Consider the following 10275-nt stretch of genomic DNA (forward strand, 5'->3'; position numbering starts at 1 on the left):
TTTGTACTGTCCCTCGACCCAGCAGCGTGTGCGATCGACTAAAATATATTGGCCAATATGAAAACGGATTATAATAGGCTTAGTCGAAAAGTTTTGAATTATTTTTATTGAAGATGTTGCCTTCATGATCGAAGGGAAAAAGGACGTCAATTACGAACAATTATTGTGACTGTGGTCCTACAAAATATATGGTACCTCCTCGGTGTCCCGGAGACTAGAACGCGTACGTGTTGGATCTATCGAGCCAGTTAGTCACGCATCAAATTATGATGAAGGGGAGCCTAGGCTCCACATAAAGGGAAAATGAATAGTTAAAGATATATCTAGAAAATTTATATATCAGTCTCTATCATGGGATCCATTGATGTTCTAGGCCTTGCTTTCTTCGTGCTTGTCCCTGTTGATGCTAGCACTTACAGAAGGGGAGCAGCGTTAACAATGGTTTGCAGGGAGAAAGTATCTCAATCATTTGGGTGGCTTGGACGAGTGATCTTGGGATTTGGTTTAGAAGAAAAGCTCCCGACAATATATTGAATTAGCTTTAAGCCAATACGTTAGAATTTGTTATGCATCCCATGTTAACAAGTCTTGCAAATATAGTGTGGCTTATAATTTAACGGACTCCCTGCTAATTAACTTTCAACATCAGCTACCAAGATTAACTGACGTACAAATTAAAGTTGGGTCTGAGGGAGAAGAGAGATGAAATATGGCTTATATAGTCCGTGATGAGCAAAATTGTCAATTGATAACATAACCGATGATACAAATAAAATAGTAAGAAAATCTTACGTTCATGGAACCATCTCAATTCTGAGTATATCTAAAGAACCAACTTCTCCAGAAAACCCACAAAGCAATGGGGTTCTACTCCCACTTCCGTTTCTCTTCCCCTCCAATTGAGTGTTACCAAACGAGGCATAAACGTCCCCTGCCTGGTTGACTGATGATGACGAATGCTGACGCAAGTCGACGCTTTGCTTTCTAAATTCTCCAATGAATGGGAAGGCCCCATTAATTGAGAATGACTCTACTTCTAATTACCGATGGAGAGATGGCAGAGACTAAAAGCGTGTTCGTTGGGGTAAAATAAAAAATTAAGATGTATTCATTATTCGAAGTATTTTTTAAAGTGTATTCAGCATCTTAAGGTATTTTATGATGTATCCAAAATCTTAAAGTATTTTTTTAAGTATATTCAGTATTTTGAAATATTTTTAGTTCATCTAACACCCTAAATATTATTTAAGTGCGTCTAATATTCTAAAGTCTTTTTTAAAATGTGTCCAGCATCAAAGCAAAAAAAAATCAAAATACTGGACATATTAAAAAAAAAAAATTAAAATGCTAGATTTAGCTTAACCAAAAATAAAAAAGGCTTCCTGAATACGCTCCCGATGGAATCGTGACGGTGATGAAATGACTTGGCGGCCAATGAATTTGAAATGAGCAAATCATCATCAAAATAAGGATAAATCACTCATGCGCACTCTAATACTTCTCATGATATTCTATCTAATGCTTTTAAAAATATTTTAATTACCATCTTCCACATGAAATAAAACACATTATGATATATTATAGTTATAAAATGGTACCATTTGCACCTTTTATGATTTTTTAAGAAAATAAATTAAAATATGCAAAAAAAAATTTATCTTTTAAAGATCATGAAAGTATAAGTACAGTCGAATCGTTTTATTATAATAGCAGGATACGAAAATGTTTCTTATTTTATTTGGAATTTAAAAGATAATAATAAAGAATAATAATCATCCAGAGTCCTAATTTTTTTGCAAACTAATTTATTTCACTTATAATAATTTAGTATTTTATATGGATATTTTAGAAAAATAAATTTACATTTGTTATCATTAAGTAATTTCTTTAATTTCTTTAATTTATCTGAATTGAATTAGTTAAATCATTCTTGTATTAAGAGCTGTTGGGTGGAAACCAAATCATGATTTTAAAAAATAATTTTATGACATATGAAATGAATATATGAGAAAAGTTTCATCTCGACTTATTTAAAAATATTTTTTTAATTTATTTTGAGATCTCCCAAATATCCCCTAAATACCAAAAAAAAAATAATTAAGATATCTGAGCGCTAGATAGGAGTGTGGAAAGTGGGGTTGGAGCGTTAGAGGCCCAACCGGTGGAAGCTTAGGTTCACTTGATTGACTAGAACCCCTGCAGAAGCATTGGACAGGAAGATGGATATGCCATTTCTGAAACTGCTATTCTATTATCTCCTTCTCACCTCCTTCGACTTCACTTCTCCTGACGGAGACATCCCTACCTACTATGACCACAACTGCACCATTAATAAAAGCTTCACCTCCATTAGCCCCTTACCAGTTCAACCTTAACACTCTTTTCCGATAGCTCTTTCTTATACATTCTCATTGTGAATCTCATGAATCTCAATATGCTAATGGAATCTTAAGTAATATGAGTATAGTAAACTCCTAATATTTCTCAAAAACATAATACTACTATATATAGTTTTTTTTAACCAAACAGTTGATTTCTTGTTTATTTATTAATTATTCTCTTCCAAATATATTAAGTATTAAAAATAGTTGGACCTATATACTTCTTGTTTGGAGACCTTTTTTTTTTTTTTAGGGGATAGTTACATGCAGCGGAACCCATCCTTCAGGATTGAACTTACAACTTCTCTCTTTAGAGGTTGGATGATGTTATTGTTATACTATGCTGTTGGTTAATTGGAAAGTTCTCGAATTAAATTAACAATTGAAATATCAACTGTGTGGAGCCGGTAAAGATGAACACCCAAAGCTCATGCAGTCCAAACCTGACAATCTAGATTAAATTTATTTTTTATTTTTAAATTTTTAGAATAATTATTTTAATGGTTATAGGAATTAAAATAAGAATAATTTCTTATCTATATCATTTTTTAAACAAAATTATTTTTATTATTTTTACGCACACGCAGGCTTTAAGTTTTTGTCATAATTTGCAGTCAGAGAATTCAAGAATTAAAGTCAACGGAGATGCATCTCTACTAATTTAATTTTTAGTCAATTTTTCCTGTCTTTTTCATTGAAGACATGATTGAATAATTCTTAAGAAATAATTATCAAATGAAAGTAAGGGTAAAAAAGAAAAAAAATTGCTGACCTTTTGAAAACGAAAATAACAATTAACTCATAATTAAAATACAATCATGTTTCTCTATTTATTGAAGGATTGAATGGGTGTTTAAGAAAGGTCAAGGCCATGGCTTAACCATAAACATTTTGTTTCGTTTGTTAAACAGAGATTCTTATTGGAACTTGTGGACCGCCGAAAGCTTTATTGCCAACGATCCCTACCTAAACACCGTGAAAAGTCTCACTCGCGAACTCTCCATGTCATCCAGCACCGCCAAAAACAATGGATTCGATCTACAGAACCATCGTCGGAAACAAGTCCGACACAGTCTACGGCCCCTTTATGTGTCAGGGTGATGTGTCCCTTGAGCTCCACCGTGAATGCGTCGGTGAGGGAATCTGGCAACTGAACTTTTAGGTACCGTTTCGTATGAAGCATTAAAAATAAGGGATATGAATTAGAATTGAGATTAAAAAAAATATATTGAAAGAGTGTTTAACATGATAAATTGCTTGGTATGTGGGATTAAACAAATCCATATATGTGAGATTGAGGAATACCATGGGGGACATGGTATTCCCCAATCTTACCTTTATCGGTTTGTCTAATCCTATATAACAAGCAATTAATCATGTTAAAAAACAATTTTAATGATTTTTTTAATTACAATCTTAGTCCTTTTATTTTATTTTCAATGCCTCGTACCAAACGGGATCTTAGGGTGTTTGCCCTCAAGGGAGGCTATCATTTGGTACGATAAGAGTATGCCTCGCTATTCCAATTGCTCTTCTCTACCATGGACACACAACCTCTATATACAAAATCTGGTTTGGATATGCTTGAAAACCAAAACGACGGCTTCAATAGGCTATTAGCGAGTACATTGAATGGTCTAGTGGCGGCGACATCGAACTCATCAGCTATGAAGGAGTGAAAAATTTTGCAACAAAAACAGAATTCAGCTCTTACGAGTTGACAACGTACTCCAAATCTGTCCGGCCAAGATTGCCAAAAATGTCTAGAGGATAGGTCATGAATCCTAGCCACAACTTGAGGTTTGAATCGTATCGATTTTATAATGACAGTAAAAGTCCTGTTTCGGTGACAACTGCGTATCCCCCAAATAATAGTGGTGCATACCCGCAAACTCCCAAAATCTCAGGAAATACAGGTAAAGTAATTGAGGATCTAATCATTTTTCTTATAGTTCACTACATATAAATTGATATTCTTTATTCTCTCTCAATTTTGTGCTTACAAATCTTCTCCGTTTTTTCTCCATGACATGTAAGTACACACTCATTTACTTTACACAGGAAAAGACGAAGACCACTCACGGACAATTATAATAGCGGTGTCCCTTATTGTTTCAATCACGCCTTTTTGTTTCGGCTTCTATTATCGGAAGATTAAAAAAGAGCAAGACTTATAAGGAGATTCTGAAGAAAAATCATACGCATGCTATTTTTAACTCAATTACCCTAAAGTTTTAAATGTTGATTGCAGGCTATGACCACTTTTCTATTGAAGTACGTTAGTAGTACTTCCCTCATTTGTAGACTTGGCTTTTACTCAATTGCTGACGTCACTCATTGTACACTGATTATCCGGTTTGTTTTGGCAATCACATTTAAAACTTTAGGGTTGCGGTTATCTATGTTTGACAAGGGATTCAGATTTTATGACTTTTTGCTGTACATAGTTAATTATAAAATCCTTTTCATATGTTTTAATCATAACATATTGATTATGTTGTTAATTGAGAATTTTGAAAGGATTGCATTGGAAGCAAGAAGACAAAACTTATCTGTAACTTTTTGCTCTTTCATGCTAAGTTCATTTTTTATATGTGGTGTAGTAGAATTTATGTTCTCAAACTAATTCAATTGTTTTATATTTATTATTTGTTAGAGTTTTGTTGATAAAGTTTGACACTAAAAAAGGTTATTTAATTGAGAAGTTGAAATTTAGTTATACGATTGTAATTGTTACTATTTATACACACATAGATTGTAATGATGTTTAATTTATGCATGGGAGTCACATAGTTGAATAAAATATCAAGATTGCCATATGTTGAATTTCCTTATTCGGTAGAATAACATAAAAATACTTGTTCTCTAATTAATAAGGTACCAAATTGAGTCTTGGTGGCAAACGACAAGATGAATAAAAAGCCTCGTCCTGCTGAGGACAGAATTCACTTATAGACATTTCATTAATAATCTTTAATTTCGGTATTAATAAGGTCCAATTGAGTCTGCTTGGAAATAAACGAAAACTGAAGATGAAAATAAACGCCTGTGCTGCCGTAGTGGCCGGATTTTCTCTAGAGACAGCAAATTCGTTCTCCGCTATCACACAAGATGCATCAGTACAATTAAGTTTTCAAAAATGATTAAATTAAAATTTTGTTTCTGAATTAACTGTTTAATTACTTTAAGGATCTATTCCTTTAATTACTGTTTGGTATCAGAGAGATGGAGAGAAGGAAGGAAAGGAAAGAAAATTTTAATGAGCTCTATTTAAAAAATTGAAAAAGTGGGGTTTTGCAATATAGAGAAAAAGTAATATAGAAGAGCAATCAAAATTAATTAAAAGCTTTTAACTCATTTTTTTTAATTTTTTAACTCGAGCTTATTAAAATTTACCTCCCCTCCCCTCCCTCCTCTCATTTTCCCTCATATCAAACAGAGCCTTAGATTTTTAATGTATTTACTCAATACTTTAGCTTCATATGCCCAGTAATTAAAATTTCATTGTATCTTATCATTCCTGTAACTGAAAAAAAATATAAATTTCAAAGTAAAACTCAGAAGCAATTATTGTATAAACAAAATCTGTGATGCTCAAATACCCACAAGATCTCCCACCTGCTCAAATCATGAAATTGAAACGAGAATTGTACTGTAAACATGCATCCAGATTAATGAAATTCAGTGCCAACAATTGCACTACATAATGAATCCATAATCCAACTATTGAAAATAAACAACTATATGTTTCGAACTTTCTGAACTGATTTTAGCCTGATCCAATACTTAACAAATTCACAAATACGAATTATGTGAATATGCAAAAATAAGCTCAACCTAACATTAAACTACATATAGATATATACTATCTGGTCCTTAATATAAGACCTTGTTTGACTTTTTTTGCTTCTAAATATAAGACCTAATCTATTTTGTCTTTCATATTTATGTATTTTTTCTCAAAGTAGTCCTTCTAATAATAGTTGTTCTAGCCAATACACTTGATTAGCAAGGATATTTTAGGAAAGACGGCACCTATTTATTACAAATAACTAACTTGACTTCTTTCCTTAATCTCCTCAAATTAGTCAACTAGCTCTTATAATTAGAACCGAAGGTAATATACTTAGTATATGATATAATTAAGTACTTATATCTTACATGTTAAATATTTTTAAACATTACTGCTATTATTAAATGATTTTGTTTAATTTTCTTATTTATTAAATTAAAGTATTAATATTTAGGGATGATGATTAAAAAAAGCTGAAAATTACTAAATTTAAATCAGGTTTAGTAATAACACTTTATTTGGTGTTGACAACATTGAATTTGCAAATGATAACAAATTCTTGTTGACATTCTTATTTGGCATTTACAAATTTTCAGCTCCTTTTCTTTTCATTTTCCCAAATATTTATTTATAGTTTAAATTCCTTTATATAAAACATATAATTGATACATTAATTCTTTATTATATTAATTTTTATAAAAAAAAGTTGTTAATGTTCTTTTCTTATTGTTAGTTTTTGTTGAGGCATAACAAAAATCTAATCTAATTTATTAAAATATACCAATGAGCTTTATGGGCATTTTTATCCCAATACTATAAACAATAAAAGTAATTCTCCAAATACTACACCGTGGGTACTATTTACACATATGCTGCATTTTTTAGAAACTCATTCAGGTTAACATGACTTTTCACACTGGCACCTATTTTTTTCAATAAAAAAAAGGGACTGCGAACGAGTTCAACCTTCTCCTCTTTTATTTTTGGTAAAAATTACAATTAAATACCCTATTTCTTTTGCTTCTGCAGCGTACCTTTTTAATCTTAAAAAAATTACAACTAATTTTCCCATCCTTTCATATCTACTTCTTTCTTTTTTTTTTCAGGATAAAGGCATATTCAGCGCTATCTTTTTTTTTTTGGGGTACATTCAAAATCTTGATCTTTTATATAATATATCCAACATCCCAATATTATTTTTTAAGTTAAATCCATATTCTAATTTTTAAAGTGCTGGATACATTTTACTCTTTCATTTATTTTACATCTCTTTCTAAATAAAAATGATATGAGAAGATTTTATACAAAAATTAATTTTCATCTTGATACTTAAATGCACAGGAAATAAATAAATTAAATAGATATAAAATATTTATAGATTTTTTTGAACTCTAATATATCCAAATCTCTAACTTATAGGAAATAAATTAATTAATTAAATTACCTTTTCATGATTTTGTGCACTTAAAGTTTTTAATACATCCAAAATCTACTCATATCGTTTTATTTAGAAAGAGATACAAAATAAAGAAAAGAATACATATACATCTAGCATCTTAATCTTATTTTAGCGCATTCAGTACTTTTAAAATGTTGAATGTAACTAGAAAAAAATAATATAGGGTTACTGGATATATCATATAAAAGATCAAAATTTTGAATGTACCTAAAAAATAACATAGTGCCAAAGGCAACTTTATCCGGGAAAAAAAAGTGGAAGGGGTAGACACGAGAGGATGGGGATTTAATTGTAATTTTCTCTAAGATTGAAAAGGTAGAGAGAATCGGCGAAGAGGGATTTAATTGTATTTATACTTTACCAAAATGAAAAGAAGGTTCGTTTTTTAATTTAAAAAAATACGTGTCAGGGTGAAAATTCATTTTAGGCTGAACGAGTTTCTAAAAAATGTCGCATATATCTAAATAATTCCCACGTGTCGTATTTGGGAAATTTATTTTATGTTTGTAGTGTTTGGATCAAAATACCGAGTTTTATAATATTCGTTTTTAAAAATATACTTTAGTCTTTTAACTTTATACAAGATTTTTTTTATTTTGATCCTGATAACATTAAACTCCTAAAACAGATAAAATATTATTAACATATTAACATATTAAATTTAATATTCAAACAATGAATGATTGTTACAAAAAAATAATTATTTAAGACTATAAAATTTTAAGATTAAAAGATTAAAAGTATACTTTTTAAAGTTAAAGAGTTAAAACAAAATTTTATGTAACGTAAGCTTAAAGGGTTAAAAATTTTTTGATCACTCGTTTTTCTGTCAGTCAATCACAATCAAGGACAAGGAGGCATGCAAGTCAATCCTTTCATTATTTCCGCAGCTGCCACAAAGGGGGTAGTCGATTAGCCACTAGTGATAATTTGATTTGAATTTCCAAAATAAGTCTAAAATGACACAAATGTAAATAAATAAACCAATGTATACTTCCGAGTTTTCATTTGTCATCATCAATCCATTCAATGTCATACATTTTGAAATTTTTAGCCTATAATTCAAGAATTTTTTTGCCAACATATAATTCAAGAAAGTTATGCACATCTAAGATAGATACTTGAGGGCAAAAAATCTACTACTTTCTGTCCTAATTATAAAATCTAATTAGTTTATAGTGCAAATTAAAATATAAATAAATCTTTAATTAGAATTGGAGGTAGTATATCATACATGGCCAAAAAAAAAAACACTAGAATTTATGTTGAATTTTTTATCCTTACCTGAAAATTTCTCCCTAGAGTCTTTGAATGAAATTCTAGTACAATAACAGTTTAATAATTTTAAATTTGGATTTCTTTTCTTCGGCCCCCTGTTTATTCTGATGTCCATTAAGAGGCTATGTTGGTTTTCTTATATACAAGTGTGGGTGTGTGTGTGTGTGTTCTCAATTGCTTATAATAAGCTTTTGTGATTGATTTTTCCCCATCTTTCTCAATTTTTTTTTGGGTGGTGAGAAATCGTCTTATTGCTCTTTATTTTTGTGGACAATATCATTTTTCTTATCTTTGTAAGCAATGGCTGCAACAAGGTCGTCGCTTACCCTCCCTTCTTCAATTACTGTAAAACACTTCTTCCATTAGTAATGGTAGATAGCAGAACTAACCGTCCATTGAGGGTAAAGAGTATGATTTACTGGACTGTCATCTAATGTGCCTACTTCTTACTTAGAAAGCTCATCATCATCCTAAATGCTATACTTGCTTGAAATTAAAATCGGTAAACAGAGCATCTTGACTGCTCTCTCTCTCTTGTCTCTTCTCATTCTGTAAATCATAAATCTTGGTTCTTGCCTTTTTGGATCCAAAAACACTCATACTAAGAGCCTATTTGGGTGTCATCCAAAACCATAGTTTGGAAGGCAAAATCATAGTTTGAATAAGATGAGATCCAAACAGGCTCAATTTTTTTAAAAAACTTGATTAGAGCTGAAACCATATTTTTGGTCTGGTAAAACCATAGTTTAGTGAGAAGTGAAAAATTGTTGCTTTTTGGTAGTTGATTGTAGTGATAATAGGGAGTGTAGAGGGGCCAACGGTTTTATTTGAGACCAAAAACACCCTTATTTCACCTAGCTTGAAATCACTGGCCGACAATTTTATCTTCTCCAAAAATATTTTTACTCTTATATTTTATAAATATATATACACGTAGTAATAATTAATTAATTAATTATATTAAAGATCGGAAGTGGTATGTTGTTACAAAAACTAGTTGTGAAAAATGTTATGGGATTTCATGTTTAAAATCTTTAAAGAAAATTATACTTTTCTGTTAGAGAAAAAATTATTTTTTTATAAACATATTTAATCTTATATTTTATAAATATATACACATTAATTATTTATTAATTGAATTTTTTAATATATTATTAATTATTTGGTAAAAATATATCATCAATAAATTTATTTCTTCAAATTCAAATATTTATAAAATTTATTTTATGTAATTATCATATTAACTTATGTTTTTTTTAGTAATTTGTACATGCAAAAAATGCTTCTGATAACAACTATCCAAACACTCTCACTTTTTCAGAATCACTTTTTCACAAAATCTATTCTTCCATAAATCTACTCTT

The sequence above is a fragment of the Neltuma alba genome, unplaced genomic scaffold (assembly GCF_004799145.2).
Source record: "Neltuma alba isolate B1F8T4 unplaced genomic scaffold, ASM479914v2 tig00012963_pilon, whole genome shotgun sequence".
NCBI lineage: Eukaryota > Viridiplantae > Streptophyta > Magnoliopsida > Fabales > Fabaceae > Neltuma > Neltuma alba.